General features: G+C 40.5%; 2 long non-coding RNA genes across 4 annotated transcripts in view; one reads left to right on the top strand and one right to left on the bottom strand.

Moving 5' to 3' along the window:
- LOC111863925 overlaps nt 1-10,397 on the top strand; it is a 55,443-nt gene extending 45,046 nt beyond the window's left edge. The window contains exons 2-4 of one of the 2 annotated variants that reach the window (XR_002842700.2): nt 2,897-3,064; nt 8,716-8,832; nt 10,172-10,397. This is a non-coding gene — a long non-coding RNA (uncharacterized LOC111863925). Of the gene's footprint in view, nt 1-2,896; nt 3,065-4,994; nt 5,192-8,715; nt 8,833-10,171 lie in introns of those variants that run through there. The other variant, XR_002842699.2, reaches the window with a different exon arrangement.
- Nucleotides 10,398-14,185: 3,788 nt separating this feature from the next.
- LOC111863924 lies at nt 14,186-24,544 on the bottom strand. Of its 2 annotated transcripts, none has more exons than XR_002842697.2 (6): nt 24,351-24,544; nt 23,504-23,659; nt 23,153-23,385; nt 19,165-19,330; nt 16,315-16,386; nt 14,186-14,272 (listed from the first exon to the last, which is right to left on the bottom strand). It is a non-coding gene; the product is annotated as an uncharacterized LOC111863924 (long non-coding RNA). The 2 variants fall into 2 exon arrangements; XR_002842698.2 differs by having other exon boundaries at nt 23,504-23,639; nt 24,351-24,543.
- Nucleotides 24,545-27,811: the final 3,267 nt, after the last annotated feature.

Genomic DNA, 27,811 nt, shown 5'->3' with positions numbered 1-27,811 from the left:
CTGTACTGTTGCGTGTTGATTCGTTGCTGTAGAGATGTTCATTTGCGACCGTTACCCAATAACAGTCTGCAAGCTACAATGTTATTAGGATGATTAAACCGAGGGTTGGGTGAAATTGGCGAAGTATGGAAATTAATAGAAATGCATATAGAGATTTTGTGGATAAATTAAAGGGAACAGATCATTTGGGGAGAGTATGCGTAGATGGGAATATAATGGATGTTGAAGAAACAGGCTTAGTGTATGAGGGTGAGTATTCATCTGGGCAAGGATACGGGCCAGATGCCGACCTGACCAGCGGCGAGCTCTTGCGAACGCGGGAAATTAAATTTCGGGTTCCAAGGCAGGTGAAAGATATCATGACTATCTGAGCAGCTTTTAGCTTCTCAATAAGAAACCCGGTAATTGGACTTCGTTGACATCACCTTGACTTCGACAAATAAAATGGCGCTGATGCTGAACTCTTTAAATTGTCCAAATACTACATAAATATTCAAATGAGACACGGACCGCTTCGGAAAGTACAGTCATGTCTAATTTCTCTGTTCAAGTATGCTCGTTTTGTGCAGAAATTCGTTTCCCTTATATTGTAACAGCGGGGCGTGTTTCCATGGTAATGATGTAGATCGCCAGGTGCTGTTGCTGCTGTCGGGGTTTTCTTTATACCTTTTACTGCTATAACAATACGTCACGCTATGCCTCTTTCCCTGCTGCCGTGGCCTTCTTTAATTCAGCGTCAAATTCTTATTTTCTTGCGAACAAGAAAGACCATAGATACTTGTAGCTATTGTAAGTCCACTACCGCAACACCTTTTTTTTTTTGGCGATGTTGTTCTCTATTTATGCAGCCATGCTTCAAGTATTCCTTTCATATTACACTTATATGAATCGTAATGCGTTAGTAACAGAAAGAGGCGGTCTCTGGTGGTAAATCCTGGAAGGTGACTGCTAACAGCTGCCCGTCTCGCTGGCACAAATATGTGACGCGACGTCGTGTGCTACACTGATCGGATTAAACTGTCCCTTGTAGGGATTTTTTTTCCATAAACGGGGAAAAATAACACGGTGACAAAGGACTGTAGAATAATGGAAAATGAGGTAATAAAGACATTGGTGGTGTTATATCTCTGCCACCTGGATAAAGTAAGTGTCCTGTGCGACTCTTTTTCGGGCGAAAACGAAACTTTTACAATAGAGGATTAAAGCTGGTGCATAATTTTCCCATAATGTACAATAATGGGTTTATGAAGGCGGCTTGTGTCCCAGAGTCGGAAAGTGGCACACGTGACTTTGGCGCACAGGCCTACCGATGTACAAGTATAATGGATTTGTCTGACGGATGTGGCTCAACTTCACAAGAGGTTCATGTTCATCATTATCACCATCATCATCATCATCGTCGTCATCCCCCTTAATTAAGGATTAAGTCTTTAGCTTAAAATTAGTTCGGTATCGCCAACACCAGCGTTCATATAAGATGGTTCATGCAGTTTAATTTGTTTAATTTTACCTGCCCATCTAGATGAGGGTTTCCCGTTTAGTTTCATATATACACATTTTGTTCGTGGTCCACTGTAGCGAATTCGGCCATCCATCTCACGAATTTGATTTCAGCGGTCTGTATAATATTTTCTTCTCTAATAGACAGTGACCAAGCATAAGTACGATAAGAAATAAATAAAACCAGATTATAATAAATTAATTTTGTTGCCTTATATAAACTGATCGACCGCCTATGTGGTCTAGTGGTCAGCGTTCCTGACTACAGATCCAAAGGTCCGGGTTCTATTCCCGGCGCTACCAGATTTTTTTTCGGAGAAGTAGTGGGTCTGGAACGGGGTCCACTCAGCCTCATGATGATAATTGAGGATAGCGGCTCCGGTCTAGAAAACCGAAATTAACGGCCGTGGGGATTCGTTGCGCTGACCATGCGACACCCTCTATCCGCAAAAGTTGGCACTAAACTTCGCCGACAAGCTGCCGTCGCTCGCTCGGTCGGTATGGTTCGCTTGCGGACTGAAATCACGGAGTTTTTTTTTTTTTTTGTATACACTGATTCACATATATTGACGCTGTTTAAGAACTAGAGACTGGAGAAAATATTTGAACCTAGAAGGGTATAAATAATAAGAGGGCAGAGATAATTTAATAAGGAGGAACTTCAAAATTTGTAATCAAATATACAAAGTTCGTTTTCTTCTTCTACTTGAATAATATAGACCATTGGCATGTTTCCGACATAAAGGGAGTATGTCCCTCCATCTACCTGTGGGTCATCCCATACTTCGGTGATCTCTGATTTTGTAACTGAATATTATCTTTGGGAGTTTATCTCGTGTTATTCTTAAAATATGTTCGTAACAATTTGCATAGAAAGTTTTGGTAGGGAAACCTGAAGGAAGGAATCCACTAGGAAGACCTGTGATTAAATGGGAGGATAATTTTAAAACGGACATTACAGCCGTAAAATAAAAGTGTGTGGACTGGATTCATCTCGTTCACAGTAGGGACCATCGGTGGGTTATCTTTAATATGTTAAAGAATGTATGGGTTCCGTAGAGGGCAATAAATTTTTTTAGAAACTGAATAACTATTAGCTTCTAAGGAAGGGCTCATTTTATGTAATTAGTTAACTAACAATAATTAAATTCTTAGGAGGCGTCATATAGCCATATTGTGATATGACTGATTGTCTTACAATAACCAACAATAGCCCAACATATTTCAGTCTTACCAAGAGCATATGGCACAGTAGTTACATAAGCTGTTGTAGGTTTTACAATATTAAGAAAAGACTGGTTTTAGTTATTTTTTAAAAAAACTACACATCTGTCTGTATTCCATGAAATCTTAATGGTGCTGCTTGAGACTATGAATGTGCCTGTGCTAATTGCAGGTAGCACTAAGTCCGCTGGTAGGTGAATCTGCCAACAGTGGTCTCTCTGTCGTTAGCTGTCGGCAACGCTGAATGTTACCATTGTACTGTGAGCACCTGAGGTGACTACTCTGACACACAGTTATGCTAAGGTTCTTCCACCCTGTGAGAGACCGAACAAATTCCTGTGTAAGTATCTTTTTATTTCCCAACAGAGGATGAATGACTGAAGTATATTGGGAATTTAATACGTGTATAGTACACGGCTATCTCCATCACAGACTGACAGCAACGCCATCTCATTCCTGGGGCATACGTAAGCTACTGCAGGTTTAGTGTCATGGAAACAGATCGTTTTTGGTTATGTTGGGTTTGAGGTTCTCACAACGTAACTATGAAGATTAACGTATTTTGTGACATGACGCCTTATAGGCCTATAGAAGTCACCAATGTATCGGAGGAACATACTGCTTCCATCTTCATGGTCGATGTATGATATGGATTTATTAGGTTCTTCATAAAATTCGGTAACTATCAGACTACACGGTATAATCCAAGAGACAATAAATTTTAAATCATAATCAGTGAATTGGATGGAATTTGGAAGGAAGCAGTCTTGGCTTAATATAATGTAGTAGGCCTAATGTGCCGGAACTTGCCCGGAGGGATTGAGGAAAATAACGGAAAAAGAAACTCCAGTAAGAATCATGAATCGGAACGACTCATTCGGTATAAAGGCGAGGGGTGGTCTGGATCGTCTGGATACTTGGGGAGTCGGGGTTCGATTCCTGGCAGGATCAATCTGATATTCCTTTCTTCGCAGAATCCAGACTAACTCTGGAGCTCAAAGAGGCTCCTGCCGTGCAGGTGCCGGCGGCTGTTTCTCCAGGCTGAAGCGGCTGGTGCATGAAATTGACCACTCACATCCATCTAGTGCCTATGTTAAGAATAAGGAGTACTATACCTCTGCTCCTCCATACGTCTTAATGGTATTGTGTCTAGTTAAGCACAGGGAGAAATTTGCAGTTACCTGTGAGGATAGCTGGAGTCGGGGCTTCGACTTTAATCCGGTACGTCCCGAACAGAAAGCAAGGATGCCAGCCGCTAGACCGCCATGTTCAGTGTGTAAGGAACTCTACAGTGTGGATCTTCTGTGATAACGAAATATCAGAAATGTACGGGACGTATGAAGTGATTCTACAGCAATAATAATAATAAATAAATATATTTACATACAAAATTATGCTTTGATATGAAAGCAGATCTCTTATGAGAGACCAAAAACCACCAGCACTTAAACACTACAATAAGAGAAATTTTAATAAATAACAATAATACTTAATCGATCTTAATTTTATTTTAACTTAATTTTAAATTGAAATTAATTTTAACTTAATATGTTTTAATTTATCATATGAACTGTATCTGGCATTGATACTGTGAATAACGCATATGAGCGTCCCCAAAAATTGCAAACATTGGCCAACGTAGGTAAAAAATAGTAGAAGAAGCAGTGTGTGAATGTCAAATGATTTACCTGATGATAGTCATAAATGGCCGAAACATGCTGTAAAGTAAAAAAACAATATAAAGTTATTCATTTCGTAAGGAAATTGTGTTGATGGAACCTAGAATAAATGACAGTGAAAGTTTTGGTTCCATAAAATGATTCTTCGAGAAATTGTGTTATTGGGCGTGTGGAGAACGAGATCATAATTTATAATTTTTCCAGGGTTTATACCAAGCAAGATTGTTTACACGAGTAACGTAAAATGAACCTTCGGGTTCCGAAAAATGTTGGGAAATTCTCGAGTACCTGCAGAATTTGCGGCTCCTCAAGAAGGGCTCAGCTCCGTGAGTAAGTAAGTAAGGTAAAAGTAAAAAGTTGTCTCTCTTTCACACCAGCCAAGGGAAAGTGGATGTACTGTTCTACGCATTCGTAATCTTGCTACTAGATGAGTTTTCAATTCATGGCCCCGATCGTCTTTTCCTGAAGAAAGAAGAAACGTAAATCCCATGGTTGAGATGATGTGGAAAGAAAAGTGAACTTGGATATGGACCAAACTACCGATGCCTGAATTGGTACCAGGAAATTTTTTTTTAACATATAGATGGCAGTGATAGCCACGCTGTCAGCCATTATGAAAATGGATGGGCGTGATCGGGCGTGATCGGTGTGACCACGAGGGAATCGTGGAAAGGTTTCAGCTTTGATATCTTTTTGTTTCTAGTTAAATAATTGATACTTGGAAAATTCCATGCTACTTCGAACAGCAGTAACAGCCCTGAAAAATGTGTTGACGTAAAATTTTGCAGGTAAAGAAAATTATATGCATCTCGTGAATAAAAGTACATTTGTGCTCGATGGTCAGCTTGTGGAAGATAGATTAAATAGGGTAATTGTATATATCTCGAAAAGTAAGTAAAAGTTTGAATATAGAAAATAAAGACCCAAGAGCATAATCGACACTGTTATTATTATTTACAAGGTTGTGATTGTGGTGGATTATATTGGATTGAGTTTTCATCACATCGCGGGATTTCCTCATGTAAATATTACTATATGGTAAAATCAGGTTATGTTCGGTACAGTATAATCATAACTGAGTTATTAAATGTTATTTGTAAGTTTGGGAGGAGTTTAAATGATGCAGATTTCTTTGAAAAGTGGAAGAAATCGCATCGTAACACTTCGGCAAGGGAAGTGATCCTTCTGCAGGGGGTACTACAGAATTTAACAGTGAAGAATAGGCCTTAGGGTTACACTGTGGTCATCATAATGGCATGCACCGAAAGCAAAAATTCATTAAATTATATAGTTTAAACATCCAACCACTGGTACTAATTGAAGGGTCCAGTACAAAAATTGGGTGTTTTAGTTATGTCCAGAATTTAGTGTTCCATTCCTTGTATGTACACAGTCCCATGTGTGTAGTTCAAGTGAACTAATGGTGAAGGTTGGGCCATGCTGTTGTGTAGTTTTAAATGGATTAGAAACATGCTTTTTGTTTTCTGAGAGTTAGTTAAGGCGTAGCCACATTGTTTCTGCACTGGACATTTCAGTTATGGCCAGTTTCTAGGGTAGTCCATGTGGGGCATATAGTGGACCAAGTGGCGCTGGGGTAGGGGAACACTTCCATTTTCTCTTGCCAGTTATCATTCCACCAATGCTCCACAGTTATCTGTCACCAGAGACTGGTGCATTAGGCCTATTTGTGGCCACAGTACCAAGTGACTTAGTCTCATCCTATGTCTGTCTACAGCTAAGAAAGTAGAACATGGTTATGTTATACACTACCTAGGGCTGCGTACATTTCAGAACTTGGACTTGGTTCCCCCCAGGGCAAAGCGATCGTTTGCTTGTTCTTTGTTTATTTATTTATTTATAGTGGATTTAACAATGCTATCAGTAACTCAGAATGTACAGTGTGAAATGATTTGGAACCCATGAATGATGAATTGTAAAGGACGTGGATGGAAGCAGGTATTGTCCAATTTAAGGTACTGTTCTGATATTTGCATGGAGGGACTGAGGAAGAACACGAGGATGCTAATAAATATTGGTGTCCCAACCGATATTTGAACTGGACACTTCCCGAATACATGCCAGAAGCATTACTGCAGTGGAAAAACCTAAAATATTTTGGAATGGCAGTACAAAGTAAAAACTGAAGCTTACATTGTCAAAGAAATTTAGAGAACAAAATTCAAAGAGTGTGTGCTACCATGCACTTCAGAACTCTGTGTCTTCTCATCTTGTGTCCAAAAATATTTATCTTTAATGGATTTTCAGAAAATTCTGCTCGAAATAAATTAAATTTGGCCAGTGATTAATCAAAGAAATATTGAACATCAATTTTGTCATGGTTCTAGTGAATGGTAAACGGTATCTTGGACTAGCAACTAAGCTAAACGCTGGACAGCCAAGAAACGAGGGTTCAGTTCCTGGCAGAGGTGACAGATTTATTTTTCCCTTTGTTACTGCATTCAGACAAACCACAGTGTTCATCCAGCCTCCTATCGAAAAGGTACCAGGGGCTCTTTTTCCATAGATAAAGTGGGGCATGCAGGTGACCTTTCACTTCCATCCAGTGCGAAGATTAAGAATGTATGGTGCTTAATTTAACACAGGGTCAACTTTACCTTTAGTTTCTATAAGGTGAAGTAGCAGTTACATTATAGTAAGTCATGAGGTTAAGTTAACATACAGCATATTTCATAAGTTGGCTATGTTGTCGTTATTGTCTGTCTCTTTCTCTCAGTCCCCATGTTTCCATGGAGTTAGTTTCTTTATTCTTAATTCACAGACCACCATAGCCCTGCAAGTCATAGGAGGCAAGCAAAGGGAACTCAGTGCCTGGGGCTATAACTGGGCCACCCTGTTCCTGGGGAATATACGTACAGGGACCTGGCTCTCCGGGTTGGGGGAGTCTCGAACCTGAGACAATAAAATATGGTCACAAGTCCTCCAGGACTTGGAACCAAGAATGACTGTGCTGGGAGGGCTAGCAGTAGTTGTAAGCGACAGACCCGTGCTCATGTGAGAGAGGTTGCTTCACATCAACACACCCCCAGCTGTCTGACAGAAATAAAAATCTGGTCTTAAGTCCCGAAAGAGTGCTCGATACCAAGACAGACTGGCCGACTGACCGTCAGTTGTAACATAACTCTGACTTAATTCACAGTGGCATCTATATGCACCCCCTTCTTTAACATTCAGAAACCATATTTTGCATTCAGTGTATGTATGAGTACATGACATATGATTCCAACAAGAAACAGCCATTATTTACCTGTGCAGCAATAACTGATTGGTGGTAGTAATTGAGACCTAGCAATTTGTCTGTGAGGTAGGAGTAGAGTTTATAAAATATTATTTGGACGAACTCCAGGCTTCAAATCATGCTTCTCATGCAGCTCCACCAATTTAAATTAATCAAATTTATTCCCCCTTGCTGAGGAGGCCACAAAACTCTGAAATTATGTATTTCAGCATTAATTAGAAAATTACAGAGTACTGCCTTCTGGGATATAACACTGTGTAGACTGCTTGTAGTCTGCTGACATCAGAGGAACATCGTGGCCATCTTCAGGGTTGAAGAATAAGCTGAGCAAGATACCAGCTTGAAAGGTGGAGGTGATATATTTCTCTGAAATGTCGGTTGATTTTCAGTTGATTACATGGCATTATATTCCAGACGATAGTAGTCTCCATAACCACTGCTGTGAGAAACCAAAATCTTACATAGAAAATTAAAGTTCCATGCCCCTTTTTTCAGTACACAGCTTGTTCAGGCTTCAGAGGCTTGCAAGTAGAATGTGACGTTTCAGATATGAATACCTACTGAAAAATGTTACTATGAGTGAAGTGGCTCAGGCAGTAATGCTTGTGACTTGTATTCAGGATGTACCTGGATTGATTCCTGGCAAAAACACTAACTATCCTGACTGAGGTTTCTTGTGGTTTTCCTCAGCCTCTCGATGGTGAATGCCGTGACACTGTCTCATCCTACCATTTGGTGCTAAATAGTTTGAGCTGCTGACAGCTTTGTTGTAAACCATAAATAACGGGAAACAGATATCATTCACATAAATGTAGTGAAACTTGAGTTTCTCTTTCAGAATTGGATTCTGGCATTTTTTCGTAAAGTGTATTCATGTTGCATAGATGGCCTGGAACAGCAATCACAGTGATGATAGTAACCAAAGTAATCAGGGAACCCTTGTCTCCTGTGATGTACAGCATGATACATTTTCAAGTTCTGTGGGCACCCCATTAATGCATAAATACTAAAAACAACTACTTATGATTGTGATAAAGCTGTATGTGATTGTTACAGATCTAGAGGGGTGTCAGTTAAGATACTGCTATCACAAGTGGTGAAGGATGACATTGATGTTTGAGTGATTTCTGCTGTATGCAGAAGTTCATCCATGAAGATGACCTGTACTTAAAGGTATGTTTCACAGCACACGATCCTTACCAGTTGATGTACCACTAAGATTCTGTGAGCTGTACTCTGGAGATGTCTTATCTAAATATTTTCAGGGCTACTGGGCTATCCTGACTGAGTTTTTTTTTTTTCCCCCATGAGCAGGCACTGCCTGCCCCTGTGGTCTAGTGGTCAGAGTTCCTGGCTACAGATCCGGAATCCTGGGTTCGATTCCCGATGCTACCAGATTTTCTGAGAAATTGGGGGTCTGGAATTGGGTCCACTCAGCCTCGTGAGGATAATTCAGACGCTATTTAAATTGAAAAGTAGTGGCTGTGTTCTAGAAAACCGAGATTAACAGCCGTGGGAATCCGTTGCACTGACAGTGCGACACCCTCTGTCTGCAAAAGTTGGCACTAACTCCACTGACAAATGGCGGTTGCTATAGTTCACTTGCGGACTAAAGGCCACGGAGGTTTTACTTTATAAGCAGGCACTGGTATAGTACCTTCAGATAAATCACAACAATCTGCTTCCCAGTCCTCACACACTTTCCACTCATAATCACATCTTTGTCTCATTTGGTACTAAAATAGCCTAGGAATCGTTAGTCATTTTGGGTGTGTTTTCATTTTCATATGATGAACTGGCAGATTTCAGTGCACGTCAGAAATGCTGACTGGTGCGACAAAATTACTATTACCAGCTAACATTTCCATCAGAATGGGGTGTGCTGTGACAAAGCTTTATTTATTCTTGTCTTTTCCATAAGCAGTCCTTTGAGAAGTGTTTGAGATTGTTTGTTGCTGGTGAGAAACAGAAAATATTGCGCGAGGTAGTACTATTCTCGTTTTGTAATTGCATTATATGCTAAATCATAATTTTTGTACTTCAGGTGTTTGCTAACTTTTAACGAAAGATATAAAACATTTTAAAGCCATTTTGTATTTCATTTTCATTTTATTTTTATTGTTATTTATTTATTCTGTAGACATGATAAATCTAGCTGGTTTTAAATTGGATGTGAACTTTTTTCAAGACTTTGTTGACTTCTTTACCATGAATTGTTTCCAAAAATCAGTGTGTTCATCATACATGAGGGCATGTGATACACATGTAAATATGGCATATTAGTAGTAATTAAAATTATAAAAATATTCATGAATGAACAGTTTAAAAAATGCTTAGATACTTGTGTGTGTGGTCAGAGGTTCTAGCAGGTAGCTTAGGAGAGGATCTCAAGTACATTGCTCTGGGGCACATGATGCAGAGGTCTGGAAGAGGGCAGGAGTCTGAGCAGGTCTGCAGAACTGACCAGATGGATTATATGAGGTTTCATTTAATTATTATCATTTGTTGACAGGTCTAAAGAGGTACCCCTGAGGAGACTGAAGTAGCAGCTGCTTGTGTTCAGGCAAGCACTGTGTTGAAATGGTGAAGACTACTAATGTTTGGGAGGAACTTCCTACGTCATATTTTAGTATCAAAAACAAAACATCAGTATCATTACCATTTGACTGCGCCGTAGCTCAAGCAGTGAGTCGCTGGCTTCCCACTGCTGCGGCCTGGGTTTGATCCCGAGTCTGGTTGAGTGGGATTTGTGGTGGACAAAGTGGCGGGTTTTCTCCAAGTACTTCGGTTTCGCCTGCCAATCTTCATTCCACCCAATTCTCCATCATCATAATCACCTGGGGCAGGTACAATAGGCCAATCAGTGGCCGCCGTGCTTAGTGGACCCAGCTGGACTCCACCCACCACTAAGTGAATCATTACCATTTTGACATGCTGCTGTACCTGGACCCAAGACACTCTCACTGCACAGCATCCAGGAAGAGCCGTTTGACTTCAGACTGAGGGCAGTCAACAACTTTACCCACCCTCTTACTGCACAGAACTACTGGGAGCATGCTTACCAAAGGTTAGTGTCTCTTGTGGTACTATAGCCAGTGGATCATCATCTTGAATTAGCAAACTCACAGGTTGATGAACTTCAAGAAAATCATAAATTATGACCATTTTTAATATAGAGTGTATTCGTATTTACAGCCTGATGGACAAGCTGTTCTTGAGAGTAAGGGTGTTTGAGCAGGACGGTAAGGCTAGGTTGGAACCTTGGGAGCACAGTTCGGGGCAGATACCTGACGGCTGATTTTTGCCCCCACTAAGAAGCCATGGTGGACTAAGGAAGCAGCCACCGAGATGTTACAGGACTTGAGGTTTCATGGCAGTTCATATTCCTTGTTGAGTCCCTAGGTATCGCACTATCTTGAAATGGCAAAGATTACTGACATTTAGGAGGGGCTTCATGCTATTTTAGTACTGAAGACAAAACATCAGTAATTATTACCATTTTGACATGGTGTTATGCCCCGCTACAACATCCATGAGCCATTTGACTTCAGCCTGAGAGCTACAACCAAGTTTCATCCCATTATTGCACAGAACTATTGGGAGTCTGTGTACTACAGGTTAGTGTCTTTTAAGTTGGATAACCTTGAATTATAGCAAACTCACAGTTCAGTGCATTTCAATAAAATAAAAAATTAAGTACAATAGATCATTGAAGGTCGTAGTGAGGGCGCCAGTTTTTATGGCCCAACCCTTACATACATGACCAGTTATAATATGGTATTGAGATTTACAGTGTTTATATCTCTGTATAAATGTTACTGTATGTTGGCAGTCCTGGAGTAGAATCTGAAGGATGTCAAGTGAACAAGGACCACTCAGTATCTTCCTCTCCATTTGTCAGTTGTGCACCATCTACAAGAAGACTACAAATTAAAGGTGTTATATCAGCTGCTCTTCACTATGACTGGACCCCATGTTTGGATGCAAGAGGAGGTAATTAGGAGGCATGGTGCCTCAAGCATGTTATATTCATTCTTCTTAGCCAATATTTCTTTGACTTTTTTTCAGTAGCCATACCCCTTCTGACTGGAAACTAGATTTGTAACTGTAGACTGTGTTACAATGGATCATAAACAGGACAGAGCTTAAATGAAGAAACTTTATTTATTTGTATGCACCAGAAAAAGTTGTACAAAGGAAATGTGTCAAGTTTTATTTAGGCTCTTTCGGCCTCTGACAATACACGTAGTATCTCTGTGACGCTTCAAGTACCCCTGGTCCAACACTGCATCTCTAGGCAGTGGATGAGTCAAGAGTCTGTTTAAGGCATTAGGTTGAGCTCATAAGTACTGTGGTTGGGGGTTTGGATTTAAGGGTATCAGCGGATGTAGGTAGGGATCAGACATGAGGAGTTTGCTTGGAGGGAGTGGGAGGTGGGACATAGTCTGAACTAGTGAGCATGAGTAATGTGATCCCACATTAAACTGATTAACTGGTGTTCAGCTGACCCAATGATTCCAGCCACACTATGGCCCTGGGGTCGACTCAGCCTCTAACAGAAATGAGTACCAGGAATCTTCCTGGGGGTAAAGGGTGGCTGGTGTGTAAGGCTGACAACCTCACTGTTTTCTGTGAGTTGACTGTATAGAAAATGTAGGAGCCTCAACGTCTCACAACCCAGTGGGCCTCTACTGCCTGTTACAGGGACAGCTTTACCTTTCTTTTTTTACCCTGCAGGCACAATATGCAAGGGTGCTTGCTTATAGATATTTCCAAGGAAAAATGGAGATGGTCACAAGGCTCGGTACAAGCTGTCAACATGTAAGTGGCTTTGTATAACAGGTAGAATGAGGATGCAACATACTGGGATGAGTGAACAGGAATGTTATGCGGGTGGGGTGGGAGGCCATGTTCCTCAGGTTCCCAGGATGGCTGGGCACCAGTAATGGTTGAATGGTATGAAGTTACCATTTGAAAATGTAGATGTAATAGGCTTTTTGAACTCTCTGAGGTATTTGATGTGCATAGTGTTTTGGGAACTGACTGTATTATCATCTTGGCATGATTAGTTGTGATTATAAGAACATACTTTTATTATTGTCAATCTAACCTAGACATTTTGAACCCAAGGCCAGTAAGCTGCCTAGTGGGGTGACTCAGGAATTGTCAATCTACTTACATTAGGGTGGCCACACACCAAAACAAGCATCAAGACATGAGACAGAAGATGCAGTCTTGCTTCATTCATAATTCATCAGCATCATGACTCAGACTGGTGTGTGGTGGTTTTCATAATCTCATGCGTTGTAGCTGTGCTCCTTTCTTTGCATCATGTTGCAGACATTGTGCGGCCTACTTTACACATGTTTTATAGTGGGGGAGCCACGTGGAACTTGTGTCTATGGTTGGTTGAGGGCCTGTTCTGATGACTCCAGAGAGTTGCGGTTTCCTGGTGATCCTCACATCAGCCAACCAAGTGTAGATGTGGCTCTCCCCACTATGAGAGAGGGAGTAACCATGTGTGTAACATAAGTGAAGAGTAATGACAAGAGTCCCTGAGCCACCCCAGTGGTCTAGTGATTAATGTATCAGCCTGGTGTTCAGTTCCAACTACAGACACTGATTTCTGAAATAATTATTAAAATTAATTTTGCTGTACATTATGTTCCAGTAACTTAATATTTTGCTTTGCAGGTGACCAGGTCCATGTGCAGTATTAACACGGGGCAACCTTGGCATGCAGGATTGAGGAAAAAAGGTAAATTGAAGTTATAAACATGTCTGAATATTAAATTGAAAGTAGATGTGTGCTTCTGTATTTATACATGTTGAGTGAGTTCTATTGTACTCAGCATTTCACTGTATCAGGTGCAACTATATCACGTATTGGTTACTTTTAGTGATCTTCAGGGACTGCCATACATGCTGAAGTTTAAAAACAGCGTGTGGTGAGAGTCCCCAGAAGATGGCTGAAAGAAGCCAATGGTATTTGTGATAAATAGCTGTAATTATTGAGGGAAATTTTATGTAATTTTATTTTGTAGAGGATAATGAAAACTAATGTGAGATTTTTATTTTTGCATTGCAGGGAGGACGATGAGAGGTATCGGAGTTCTGGCGTGGAGGAGGACATGTACGAGTGTGCCACGGAATTTCATTTTCTACGAGATAGTGCGCAGAATGTGCTTCAGTTTTTCCCACCATCTTTTCCTCCATTTATGCTCCTCCTCTTTCTCCTTTATAATCCTCTAGTACTTCTTTCATTTCCTTTCTTTTGAACTTCATTACATTCTTGAAGAGTAATAACTTGTATATACATAATACTTTTTGTGAATTATATAATTTAAAATTTGATTACAACAGTCTTGAAACTTCATAAATATGTGCACATGTACACTGCCTGTGCATTATATATAAATACAGTGTAGCATCACATGCATACTAGCAACTTACAAGGAAGACAAAAAGCAGAAGTTCTAGAAGAAATGTGGTGCTGGCAGAAATTGAAGCTCTTTGTGCGCACTATCTCCTGAGAAATTAAATTTTGTGGCACCCCCATACATATCCTCTCCAGTGTGAAGCCATCCATAAGCTTCCCAGTGTTCTCCACAACCTGGAAACAAACAGAACAAAATCAGTATTGTTACACTTCTCATAGCAATGTACTACTCCATCTTAACTTACTGGTACTCTGTTGAAGGAAATTCCCTTTATACAAGTAACTTAAGATGGAGGCACTACATTGCTGTGAAACATAAAATGCTGTAAGGAAGTTTTTCAATTGCAAATAAAATCAATCAGTAATCATTTCTGGCAGTGACAAAGCCCTTAATATAGTTCCTCACGAGTACCATGCTCACAACACAAAGAAATAATGTCTCTGCAAACAAAGTCCAGAACTTCAAATTACCCTTACATTCTCTTTAACATTATGACATGATTTTCAAGACTGAAGAGTAAGCTGAACAGCAACTTGATTCTTGCTTGGGTTACCCTTCAACCCTAATCATGGTGACAACATTCCTCTAGAGCATTGACAGACTTCTGCTAGAATGGGAATGTTCTGAATTTCAGTGTGAAACTTTCATCCAAAAGATCAGTTACCTCGTCTATATAGGAGTTGAGACAGCATAGTTAATACAGTGACTTGCTACAGGCTGAACGACAGATGTCACAGTTTGAGTCCCGGTAGGATTGAGAATTTTCTTTTCTCCAGGTTTTCCAGACCAGCTCTAGGGTCCACCCAATCTCCTATTCAGTGGGTACCAGGGGCTTTACCGTGGGGTAAAGCCGCCAAGGCATGAAGGTGACCACTCACCTCTCAGCTATTGCTGAGGTCAAGAAGATGTGGATCTATATATCCACTCCCCCATACGCTTTCATGGCATAGTGCTTAATTAGTTAAGCACTGGGACAACTTTACCTTTATCTTACCCCTATTTATCTATGGCTCTACAGCCCTTATGGACTTTGGCTGCTTTTTCAGTTTCTTAAGCTATACCGTCGCTAGGACTCCTTGGACAGAGGATCAGCCCATTGCAAGGCTCCTCCCTACACACAGAATAAACTTGAAGACACATGCCTTGAGTGGGATTTGAACCCACAATCCCAATGTTCGTGCAGGCTAAGGTTCATGCCTTAGACTGAGGCCACTGTGATCAGCTTACCCCACCTATATAAATGCATTATGCTCAGAATCCAAGGCTTTGATTTAGGAATTTCACCAGAACTTCTGGTAATTCGAAAGGAATGTACCAGTAGCATTCAGTTTCCCGTGCTGATGTTACGTATGGGCTTATACATATAGGGCAGTTAGATCTGATTCTGAATTCAGTAAATTTAAAAACTGGAAATTTACGTCACAGCCTACAGTCTATAGACATAAGTAGCCAGTATATCACTGCTACCGAGTATGGGACACATGTCGGTAGCTTCACCCTAATGACATATATGGCAACCTAACCACACTCTAAGCTGGCACTGAAAATTCCTAGTAGACCACTTGCCCAGGTAAGTACAACCGTACATGACAGAATTCTACAATAATATTTTCTTCTGCCTAACTGCTCGTATCTCCAATATTTGATTTTCAGCAAGTATTGGGGGGGGGGGCATTTTAAGCTTTAATGTTCAAATGCGTGTGCTCATACAGTTCATACCAACACAGGTTCTGACTAATGACCTAGTGCCACAAATCTGAGCATGTATTTATTCTGTGTGGTGTATGAAGCTTGATCCCTGATCTTTTTGGTGTGCTAAAATTTATGAGAATTCACCCATTCTAAATGATATGCTGACAAGGCAGTAACTTCCCCCCTGCCAAGAAACTATACTGAGAACGTTATCACTGCCTGAGTTTTGACATGGCATCATCTTTAGTTTCATGAACATTCTAATTACGAAATAGTATCACAGAATTCCACTATTTATCTGAACACAATTGGGTTCCAACATTTTAACTTAGCCATAAAGTGAATAATAATAATAAAAGCAAATGTTGATGCAGTAGTGTCTTCTTTGTTTTGAATACTGATTGTTGTGCAGATAGCATATCCTATACTTTATATATCTTATAAAGTGAAAATCCTAAGAAATGCTACTAATTGGAAGAAACAACTGTATAAGATGTTTTGCAATTCTTACAAACTCAATTACCTTGTCTCCATAAGCCAACTGATACACACATCACACCTGATTTGCACTCTTGTCTCTTGATGTATTCATTTACTGTGAACAAACAGCAAAACACAATATCAGACATTTTCAGTGCTGCTTCCCTCTCCAGAAGTGACAACAAGCTCCTTAAGATGAAACAGTAACACATTAAACACACTCCAAGCACTTTTAATCATGGCATTAAATTAAGATGTGTAAGCAGCTTCATGCTCTAAGCAAATACCCACACTACCAATTCAACAGGATACTGGGTGTGCCCCATAACCCTGTCTAGACATGACTGCAAAGAGGAAACTCCATACCCCTACAGAGAATGAAGCCCTAACTGTCTAGTTCATAATTTCAAAATAAACTGCGGAAACCAAACATGCCATGTGTTTCACTTACATTTTCACTGTCCACACTTAACAGTTGTTGTTGCTGCTGTTGTTATTGGAGAGGGTGGGTTTCCCCATGCACTTAGACCAGATATTGGTCCATTGTGCGTTCCCCTGTGATATTTTACCAGTCTCTATACCCTACCGGTACTGGTGCGTACCATCAGTCCCGACTCAGCCAGCGAGTTCGGCCTCTACTGGCTCAGTGGTATTTTGATGCTTCCCCCATCTACCAGAGGCGTTAGAGACTACTGTTGGGCGGGAAAAGTCCTGAATTTGGCTCAGAGGTCCCCTTGAGACATGAGGTTCTTTTACGTGCTGTAAAGCTACGACACAGGACCCACGGCTTAAAGTCCCTCCTGGAGGACTTGTTCCCTGAATTTTTCCGCCCTTAAAAATTCCACGACCTCTGCCGGGTTTGAACCCGCATACCTTGAGTCACGAGGTGGGAATGTTACCCCCTAGACTACGGAGGCCGCTACACTTAATAGTTACTGTTAATATATATCCAGGGGCTACAAGGCTAGAAGCTCACCACTTGCCTCCACTCCACCATACATCTTCATGGCATGATTCTTAATTAATTAAGCACAGGAACAACTTTCCCTTCAAATTAGTGATTTTCTTGAAAGTTTTACTTCTATCCAGGATTTTGAATTTGGGGTCACAGAGGTCATACAGTTTTTTTTGTGTTCAAGGGACACAAAACTTTTAAATTCATGAAAATCTCAATGATTCCCATCAAAAGAAAACCAAAGTGGCTTAGTAAAATTTAGTGTAGGTCTACAATACCAAGTTTCAATGAAATTAAACCAGTGCTTTGGCCACTTATAGACCCATTCTACCTCTCTGGTAATGACATGACCACACTATATTGTGCTGAAATGTACCACATTTATTGGTCTGCTTCATATTCAGGATGGTCCTGGTTCAAATTTTGATCCAGAAGCTTGCTATCTTGACTGAAGTTTCTGTGGTTTTTCCTGGTCACTCTGTGCAACTGCTGGGATAATGCCTTAAACTAGGCCATGACCACTTTTAAATTCCCCAATCACAGATACCCTACCATTTAACAGTAACTCATGTAACTGAAAGTTATGAAATAAACCAAGGATCATGCACCAAAGCTACCAAATTCCATTTATGAAATGTACTTCACCACTAATAAGGCAAGCAGAGGCCAGGATGGTTAAACTGTCCGTAAATGGAAGCATTGCCACCACAACAAAAGTAACTATATAGAAACAAGTTCTCCCATTTTCCTCTTTCTGATATATCCAATTTTACAATGTGTTACTGCAGTGTGGTACCTATCAGCACCAAGTTATGGACCGACTGGTATCTCAACACAATGACCCACCATGCGCTTTGCTTAAGGAAGGCAACCAATTTAATTAACACCATTATAAAACTATGATATAACTGATGATGAATTCATCACAGCACCACACACAATTACAACAAAACACCAGAAGGATATGGTACATCAGAAAGCTGAACCACATGCTGAAGTGTCGAAAAGAAATTAAGCTTTGAAGCTATAAGGAATCTAAAAAGCACCAACGGAAGATATCTGTGCTGAATTAATTAAGTATGAAGGAGGGCTAGGGTTGTGGAAACAGATTCAGGCATCAACATCAGCATAATTCAAAAGTGTGATAAATTAGGATGCAGTATCAGTTGGAGAATATCATTACTAAATATAAGTTATAAAATTTTGACCAATAGCTGGTTCCGCATACAAAATAGATTTCTGAAGGACATACAACTACTGATCAACTCTTCACATGAAGACGGGTAATTGAGAAAAGCGCATGAAGTTAGTACTGATTTGCATTACTGTTCATTGATTTTAAGAAGCTTACAATATGACAGAGAATATCTATATCAAACTTCAATGGAATTTGGAATTCCTAATAATCAGTTACCTACTGAAAATTATCTTTACAGACTGCTTGGTTAAAATTCAAAGCCAAGTTTCCAACAATTTTAAGATTAAAAGGAAACTCAGAAAAGGAATACTTCACCTTTATGAAAATTTGTGATAAATATTAATATTTTTAAATAGAAAATCCTAAACATTAATTTCTGCTGAAAAGTTCTATCTTCTGAGACATAATGCTATGTATGCCATTTAAAAGATCAGGTGTTTCACAGGAACATGTTGCACCTGCTTTCCACCCACTTTCACATTGGTTTATTCTTTTTGCCCTGAAGCTGGAGGTGACATATTCCTTTGAAACATCAGCTGACTTTCAAAAGAACTACATGGCATTATATCCCAGAAGACAGGACTCTCCATGTACATAATTTAACACTAAGATTACTGACTTGGTATCACTGAAACTGGGCTTTAAATGGGGGTTCCACTGTACTATGCAAACTGGAAGCAGCATCCTGATTGCCAATTTCCAAGCACCATGCCCTAAAATTAGGTTGATATGACACGCACCTTTCCTACAGCAATTCCTTGTAGTTCGTGAGAGGGAGAGATTCCAGTGTGTCCTTCAGTTTCAAGCCAACAGTCTCCTCAAAGATGATATGCATAGGGGCGAGATGGGTGAGGTTCCTGGATCATCCTTCTTCAGCAATCTCTCCACTGGAATGCCAGAGAACTCCTGCCAACAAGGAGTCACACCTATAAGAGGGTTTCAATCCTTCCACTTATATCTAACTGTCCTAAGCCAGGAGGCAGCCCCACTGTGCAAACCTATTAAATCCTGAAGATATAATGCTGTGCAGTCTAATGAAAGTCAACTGACGTTTTAGAGGAACATATGACGTCCATCTTCAGGGTCTAACAATAAGCCAAGCAGGAAACCAAAGTTAAAGCAGGTGGCAAACAGAGCCTGCATTACAGCCCTTGATGGACACTTTAATTAATCATGAAAAATTCTAGTTTCTGGGATATGATGCCATGTACTCCACTTAAATTCAATGGACGTTTTCGAGGACATGTTCCTCCAAAAGTTGGTTGACTTTCAACAGACTGTATCAGTCCCCCTTCCAAGGGAGTTTTTAACAGGCAGGATTTATGGTTCTCACAGCAGTGGTTATGAAGGAGCAATACGGCACATGTTCAAATTTTCTGTTAAGAACTCCCGGCAAACTCCATAACTGATCCCAACGGTGTCTGCGAGCTCATAGATTGTTTGGCGATGGTCTTTGTTGATGAGTTCTCCAATTTTTTCAACATTTGTTTTGCCTGTGCTTGGTTGCCCTGACACTTGATCGGCCTTGAAACATGAATGCCACTGAAAAACCACTGTCCAGCTTAAAGAATGTTCCCCAAAAGCCTCATGAAACATTTCAACGGTTTAAGCAGCTGATTTACCAAGCTTCATGGAAAACTTGATGCAGACACATTGCTCGATTTTGTCATCCATCAAAGACGAAATGAAACATGAAGCTGAAAAATCACTCGTGTAAAAACAATGCATGTTCGCAGCACAGTGTCATGTGGCAGACTGATATAATAGGCTTGTGGAAGTGTGACCCTTGGCCTCCTTTGTCATCTTCTTTCACTAATAGGGCCATGCCACAGCTCAAGCGGTTAGTTACTGGCTTCCCACTGCGGCGGCCTGGGTTCCATCCCGGGTCTGGTCAAGTGGGATTTGTGGTGGACAAAGTGGCACTGGGGCAGGTTTTCTCCAAGTACTTTGGTTTCCCTTGCCAATCTTCATCCCACCAATTGCTCCACAATCACCCTCACCTATCATGTGGGGCTGGTACAATAGGCCAGAAGTGGCCGCAGTACAAGGGACTTAGTCCCACACAACTAGCAAAAAAAAAAAAATAGTCCAGGAACTTTCCAGTAACACCTCACAAGTTATATGAATGTTACTTTGTTCAAACCGATATGTAATTTTAACATTTTTAATACTTCTTGGCTCCTAACTTTTGTTCTCCACCTCAAGGTTCCCTTTTCCTTATTCTACTTATGTTTGTTTCATGGCATTGTGAACATTACATATTTTGCACATTTTATATGCTTTAATGATCAGCTGCTGTCTGTGCTGATGATATGAAACTACAGGGAGATAACAAAGATGCCATAAAGAAAAACACACAAACTTCAATTGATGCTATTAAGGAGGTTGGTCTAGAAGTAAATTCAGAGAAATGTAAGTATACGTTGCTGTCGTCACCAGAATGCAGAGCAAAATCGTGACATAAAGATAGCTAACAGATCCTTTGAAAATGTTACATAGTTCAAATATTTGGGAGCAACAGTAACATACCAAATTTTGATTCAGGAGGAAATAAAGAAGAAACTGAACTTGGGTAATGCTTGCAGCCATTCAATCCAGAACCTTTTGTCTTGTCTGCTGTCCAAAAACATAAAAAACAGAATATACAAAATTATAATTCTGTCTGTGGTTCTGTATAGGTGTGAAACTTGGTCTCTTACATTAGGAGACAAACACAGACTGAGGGTGTTTGAGAACAGGGTGCTGAGGAGAATAAAGAGAGATGAAGTGACAGGAGGTTGGAGAAAACTGCATAGTGATTAGCTTCATAAGTTGTACACTTCACCAAGTATAATTAGAATGATTAAGTCAAGGAGGATGTGATGGGCAGGGCATGTAGCACGAATGGGGAAGAAGAGGAATGCATATGTGATATTGGTTGGAAAGCTAGAAGGAAAGAGGCCACTAGCACTAGAAAGACCAAGACAGATGGGTGTATAATATTAAAACTGATCTTAGAGAAAGGATAGGATGGTATGGACTGGAGTGATATGGCTCTGACAGGGACCAGTGGAGGGCTCTTGTGAAAATGGTAATGAACCTTCTGGTTCCATAAAATGTTGCAAAATTCTTGGGTAGCTGTGCAACTGGCAGCTTTTCAAGAAGGGCTTAGCTCCATGAAGTTAGTTAGTTATATGCTTTAATGCACTCTTTTGTTTCTCTCAGAATTTTGCAATTTAAATGCAATGTATTTAAAGTAAACCCTGGCAATGACCTATGGGGGGGGGGAGTAAAGTTATCCTTGTAACAGGCCATGGAGGCCCAAAGGGTTGTAAGACATCGAGGCTCCCACATTTTCTAGACAATCGGCTCACAGATGGCGGTGAGGTTGTCAGCCTTATGCACTGGCAGCCCTTTACCCCTCAGGAAGATTCCTGGTACTCATTTCTGTTAGAGGCTGAGTCGACCCCATGGCCATAGTGCGGCTGTAAGGATTAGGTCAACTGAAATATCCAATTACCTGAGTGGGAATTGAACCTGCAACCTTCTGGCTCGTAGAATAGTGCCTCAACCAAGTACCCTACCACATGCCCCCATGAGTTACTAAACTATCTTCTATTAAAAATACTGTGGTACATTGGCTCTATGCAAGAACTATTTAGCCACAGAGGCCTCGGGGCACGTGCGCAACGTGAGAGTTGCAGATTGTATTGGCACGTTGCTAGGCAACAACTCTGTGAATGCTTTGACTGCACAACAGGAAATGCGAGTGACATCACATACCCGTAACTACGCAACGCTCGGTAAACAGCCCTCACCACTAGGCTGTGATGTCACACAACAGGCGAGTCCATGCAGAGACTATTGGTAGGGAATCAGTAAACATGACGTTACGCAAAGTGGTAGCTATCACGTAACTGTTTTCTGTGTTGTCAGTGTGGAAGCTACATAATGAGGAGTATTCGTCAGAGAGAGAGAGTGTTAAGAGAGTATTCATTATAAGTTGAAGTCCAGCAGCTACGAGTTGTTACTGAGTTGTATCGAGTGAATGGAAGTGACTACAGCAGGAGAAGTAAATGTGATACTGCAGATGGCAGTGATTGTGAAATTGTGAACTGTGTAAGTGTATGAGCGAGTGCGCAATAAATTCGCTAAGATCGAAAACGGCATGAAGTTATTTGTCGCGTTACAAACACCCAACACGTGACAATAATATTAAAACTAAAAAAGTTAATTCTCTGGAGAAGGGTGGGGGATAATGATATTGCAAGATTAGGATGCATAATGAACAAGGTTAAGAACTGCTGTTGTACATAGGTGGCCTTCTCTATACTCCTTGCCAGCTCTGAATCAGATATCACTCACCATTCGGCATAGCAGTTCCTTCATTAATGTCTCCAGGCCTGTCAACTGTTCATCAATGTGTTCAAATATTTATTATATCAAAAACACTTTGCCATAACTAATGCACATGAATGTTTGCTGCAAATATTTTAGATATTATGAACTGTAAACATATCAGGTTTTCATTGTGCATGAAGTCTAACTCATATCCATAAATGTAACTGTACCATGCATATGGGAAACAACTAGGATGATAGATTTACCAAAAGTGCATCATCAAGTATGTATTATGCATAGTCTAGGCAGCCCTCTGTCAAATTCTAAACAACATGCTCTATCACACTGGGATTGGCACCCACCTAGAAGGCTACACAGAGTTATAACCCAGAAAATCACAATACAAACCTTCACCACTGTGAAACTTCAAAACTCACTGGTACAGACATGTCACACCTTTCCTTTGGAGACTCCTCACAACTGGTATGCACGAAGACGGCAGAATTTTCCGGGTTCCCTCCCTTGGCTCAAGTCAACAGCCCCACTGTAGGCCATCCATGCTGGGGGGGAGAGGTGGCTTCCTTGATCCTCCTTGTTCAGTTCAAACCCAGTGGAAGTAGGTAACAGAACTTCTTGCAGACCTGCAAACAACAGAACATCATAAATTACAGTTCACCTATAAATATTTAGTCTATTAACCAAAAATCAATTGCTCTATTGGCCAATGTGTAGTCGAAGTTGAATCTGCTGGCAACTCACCCCAAAATGAGTGTCCAGTTTCTTGAAGTCACCAGGCAGAGTTGGACTTCCGGGAAACTCCTCACTTTGGTCCTCACACATGGGCAGGTTCTTCATTACACCCACAGAAACTTCTTCATGGGATAACATTTGACTCCTACCAACAAAGAGTTACACCTGTAAGAGGACATTCAAAATTTCCAATTACATCAAACCGTCCTATGCACGGAAGCAACCACTTACAGTGAAAATGAAGCCATTATTTTCCTTTGGAAGGGGAACAGGTGCTTCATATTTAAGTTCTTCCTACACAATAACATATCCGAAGTCAGTAGTCTTAACGCCTGATCTGCTGAGTCAACTGCACAACATTCATCTACTTTAATGTACCATCTCTGCATCTTTTGGAAGGGGCCAAGAAAAAAAAAAACATGAAAAATCTCAGACATGATAGTGTGTGACCCAACAGAAATTAAAATTGGACAGTTCCACACGGTATAACTATTATTGATCTAATTTGGAGTAGTGAAGCTAATCCAAATCTACACAGGACTAAAAGTTTGTGGCGACCGTACATTAGTACAAGCATTATCTTTATGGATATTATCCATCGTCTTGTCCGGACATATGGACTAGCTCCATCGATTGGGCCCAACCGAGTAGGTTTTACTTGAAGATGGAGAAAGAATCCAGTGTCCAAAAAGTTGTGTTTGAAAAATAAACAGGACAGTTTTTAGATAAAGACATAGCAATGGATAATATCCCAAAACATATTTCTACTAATCCAAACCTAATTGGCATGGCACGTGATCCAATACAAAATAGAAGTATTTCAAGGCCTACGTATAAAATATTATTTATCCCTTACCTACAAAATCGTATTGGACATTCCCGAAACTGTACACAACACACCATTTCGTTAATTCTTCCATTTTAAAGCATCCAAGTTATTTTCTCCCTTCTCCACATAACAGCCATGTCAAATTATTAACGAATCAAATCACATTATATTTCGGGGACCAATACCAAAGACCAAAAATACATCACAAATCCTCGCACAACGATCATAAACCATGATATCTTAACGATCTTGACGACGGCAACCTGTGCCTTGGGCCCCTTGAACGTGGTTATGACGCAGAGGTTCTTTGCTTACGTGTGTATGGTTAACTCAACGAAAAGTTTTGAGTATTAATATGATTTTACGAAGAACTGTCCGGCTATTTTTTTCATCGAGATTGGCCCTTTTAAGTTAAATATATTTTTCCACGTGTTTTGCGGGTTTTGGGAGATTTGAATAACACGAGTACTATGCGCACATTTCTGATTTCTCTATTCAATAATCAAGGTCTCTCTAACGTATCCTGATTTCAGAATATCCTTGTTTTTCGATTATTCGTATAACATTTTCCCTTCATTGGGACAAACAATCAGGAGTATACTGTATACAATTTTTTTAAAACGTGCAGTCTACATTATCATACAATGCGTTTCAGGACATAAAAAAAAACAAACTCCGTGGTTTTAGTCCTCAAGCGAACTATACCGACCGAGCGACCACCGCTTGTCGGCGAAGTTAGCGGATAGAGGGTGTCGCGTGGTCAGCACAACGAATCCCCACGGACCCCCCCCCCAAAAAGAGAAAAGAAGTAATTGTACTGATTATTAACAGTATACTCTCAGATTTAAATTATGATCTATATTAAGAATCGCTCGGTAACCGATATTATAGAATAAGATATTTATATGAATGTGCTACAGAAGACCGGATGGGCAATGCCTAGGCCTTTCTTGTATTTACAATATTTTTTGTACAATAAAAAAAATCTCTACGGCCGTTAATCTCGGTTTTCTAGACCGGAGCCGCTATTTCCTTGAAATAGCTCCTGAATTATCCTCACGTGACTGAGTGGACCCCATTCCAAACCCACTACTTCTCAGAAAATCTGGTAGCGCCGAGAATCGAACCCGGACCCCTGGATCTGTAGCCAGGAACTCTGACCAGTAGACCATAGAGGCGTTCCAGGGCACATATACACAAAACGAATTTTATGGAACCTGAAGTTTCATTAGCATGCTCACAAGAGCCGTCCACCAGTCCCTATCCTAAGCCAGATCAATCCAGTTCATATGACATTCTCTCAAAGATCCATTTTGATATTATCCTCCAACCAATGTCTAGGTCTTCCTAGTGGTCTCTTTCTTTCTGGCTTTCCCACCAAAATCCTATATGCTCTCATCTTCTCTCCCACGTGTGTGGCATTCTCAACCTCATAGACTTAATTATTCTAATTATGCTTGGAAAAGGGTACAATGTATGTATCTGCTCATTATGCAGTTTGCTCCAACTTCCTATCACTTCATCCCTCTTCCGTCCAAATATGGTCTGATTGATGATACCAGTTACTGTAAGGAGCGGGAAGCCACAAATGACATTCCCATTTTCCAGTGTCACTGAAAACTAGAATTACAGTTTTCATAGGACAATCCATATCTGAGAAGCGAGTTTTACTGTTTGCCCAAGATGGCCATATCCACATAGTCAGCCTTCTTCTAGTCTCCAAACTGGTAACATCATTTAGCCCTTTAAAGGACAGCTGTCACTGTATGTGCACCATCTGCTACTCACAATTAACAGCTTTAATGAGTTGGTATTTGTAATGATGTGCTGTGATTTCTGTGAGGTATGAATTGAACCTGCTTCAGAAGGTTAAATGAACTAATTCTCTTTTGATTCCTTCACTAAACAACATTAATTGGTTGATCTTTGTACTGGGGAAATTGTGTTTCCTGTAAGGCAAGACCTGAACATTTAAACGCTAGACACACTTCATGCCTCAGAAGGTTAAAGTGCTCTAATTATATGAACAGAAGACCCTTATTTTCTGGTATAAAACAAAAATGAAAGGGCACAAGCAATTCAAGTATGAGGATATATATATATATATATGTACATTGATTGATATACATATATTGATGCTAAACACTTTCAAGTTGTAATAGTATGAGCTAAAATTAATACATTGTGCTCTCAGCACAGAGAATGAGAAATACTTCAAGGTCAGGAACCATGAGCTAGCTGTGAAGTGAAAGCGGTAATTCCCCATAAAGAGATATTACAGTCACACTTATGAGGATGGTAATGGTGCAGACACTAAACGTGAGGAAGGTTATGAAATTAATATATTAAATGACTTATTATGTGCTGTCATGATTCTTAGGTGGGTGGGGGCATTATCCCAGATTCAAACTCATCTTCAGTTTGGGTAAATATGGTAATTCTTTTTTGTGACTGAAGTATTACATTATCAACCTGTAACAAAAATGTTCTCCATACTCTTCCATTGATGTGAAACTTGGTCTTCTATTCTGAGGGCAAAACAGACAGGAAATACTTAAAATGAAAATAAGGAATTTTAAGGACTAAAAGGAACTTAGTAATGCATATTGCAAGGCATGGTAAAAGATTTAATAACAACAATAATAAAAATGAAAACACTCTTTGGCCATGGCCCACTCTGTCTTGCAATGGTAAACAATGTTCCCATCTTTAGACTAAAAGGTATACTTACTGACTAATGTTCAATTATGGAAACACTTCCACATCAGTTGAGCAATATTGCTATAGAAGGAAATTGCATTCAGGAATAAGAAATAAAGCACTTCAGTGCTTTAATATTAGCTTGGTTGTAGCGTTTATTTATACTTCACTAAGAATGCTATCAGTATCTCAGACTATATACTGTGGGACTGTCAATACTCCAATAGACAAACCACTTCGAATAGTTTGTAGGCCCTGAAAAGAGCTGTTCGGCTAGGATGTTTGGCCGGTGAAGTAGGGCTGCGTGCACCAGTAGAAATAAATGTTGGCTACGGTGTGTTGACTAGTGTTACGGCAGCTGAGTTAGTTGACTGGCCACAGTGCGGCAGTTGTCGGAAGTTGCCTGATCACAGAGCGTGGTTGCAGGAAGAAGTCTAGTTGTGGAGGCCGGTCGCTGGAGTGGCAGCAGCTGCGCCAGTTGCCCAGTGAGTCGGGCATGACCGCCGGCAAGCCGAGGCAGCCGAGTTTCCCAGTGAGTTGGGCATGACCGCTGGAGAGCTGAGGCAGCCGTCCTTGACGCAGCGAAGTGCCAATGACTCCAAAGACTGATCGCTCTGTATGAAGTGTGATAGCTGACTGGCTGATATGGTCACTGACTACTTGCGAGCTTTGTGCTCCGCCTTTTATATCATGCGTGATGGAGGAGCGAAATTTGCAGAGCGCTGATTGGCTAGCACGTGTAATGATCTGGGTGTGGGCTAGACAGCAAGTGCTGTATAAATGCGAGC

Source organism: Cryptotermes secundus, unplaced genomic scaffold (assembly GCF_002891405.2).
Source record: "Cryptotermes secundus unplaced genomic scaffold, Csec_1.0 scaffold171, whole genome shotgun sequence".
NCBI lineage: Eukaryota > Metazoa > Arthropoda > Insecta > Blattodea > Kalotermitidae > Cryptotermes > Cryptotermes secundus.
Note: the sequence above shows the minus strand (reverse complement) of the source record. Positions and strands in the feature narration are given on the sequence as shown.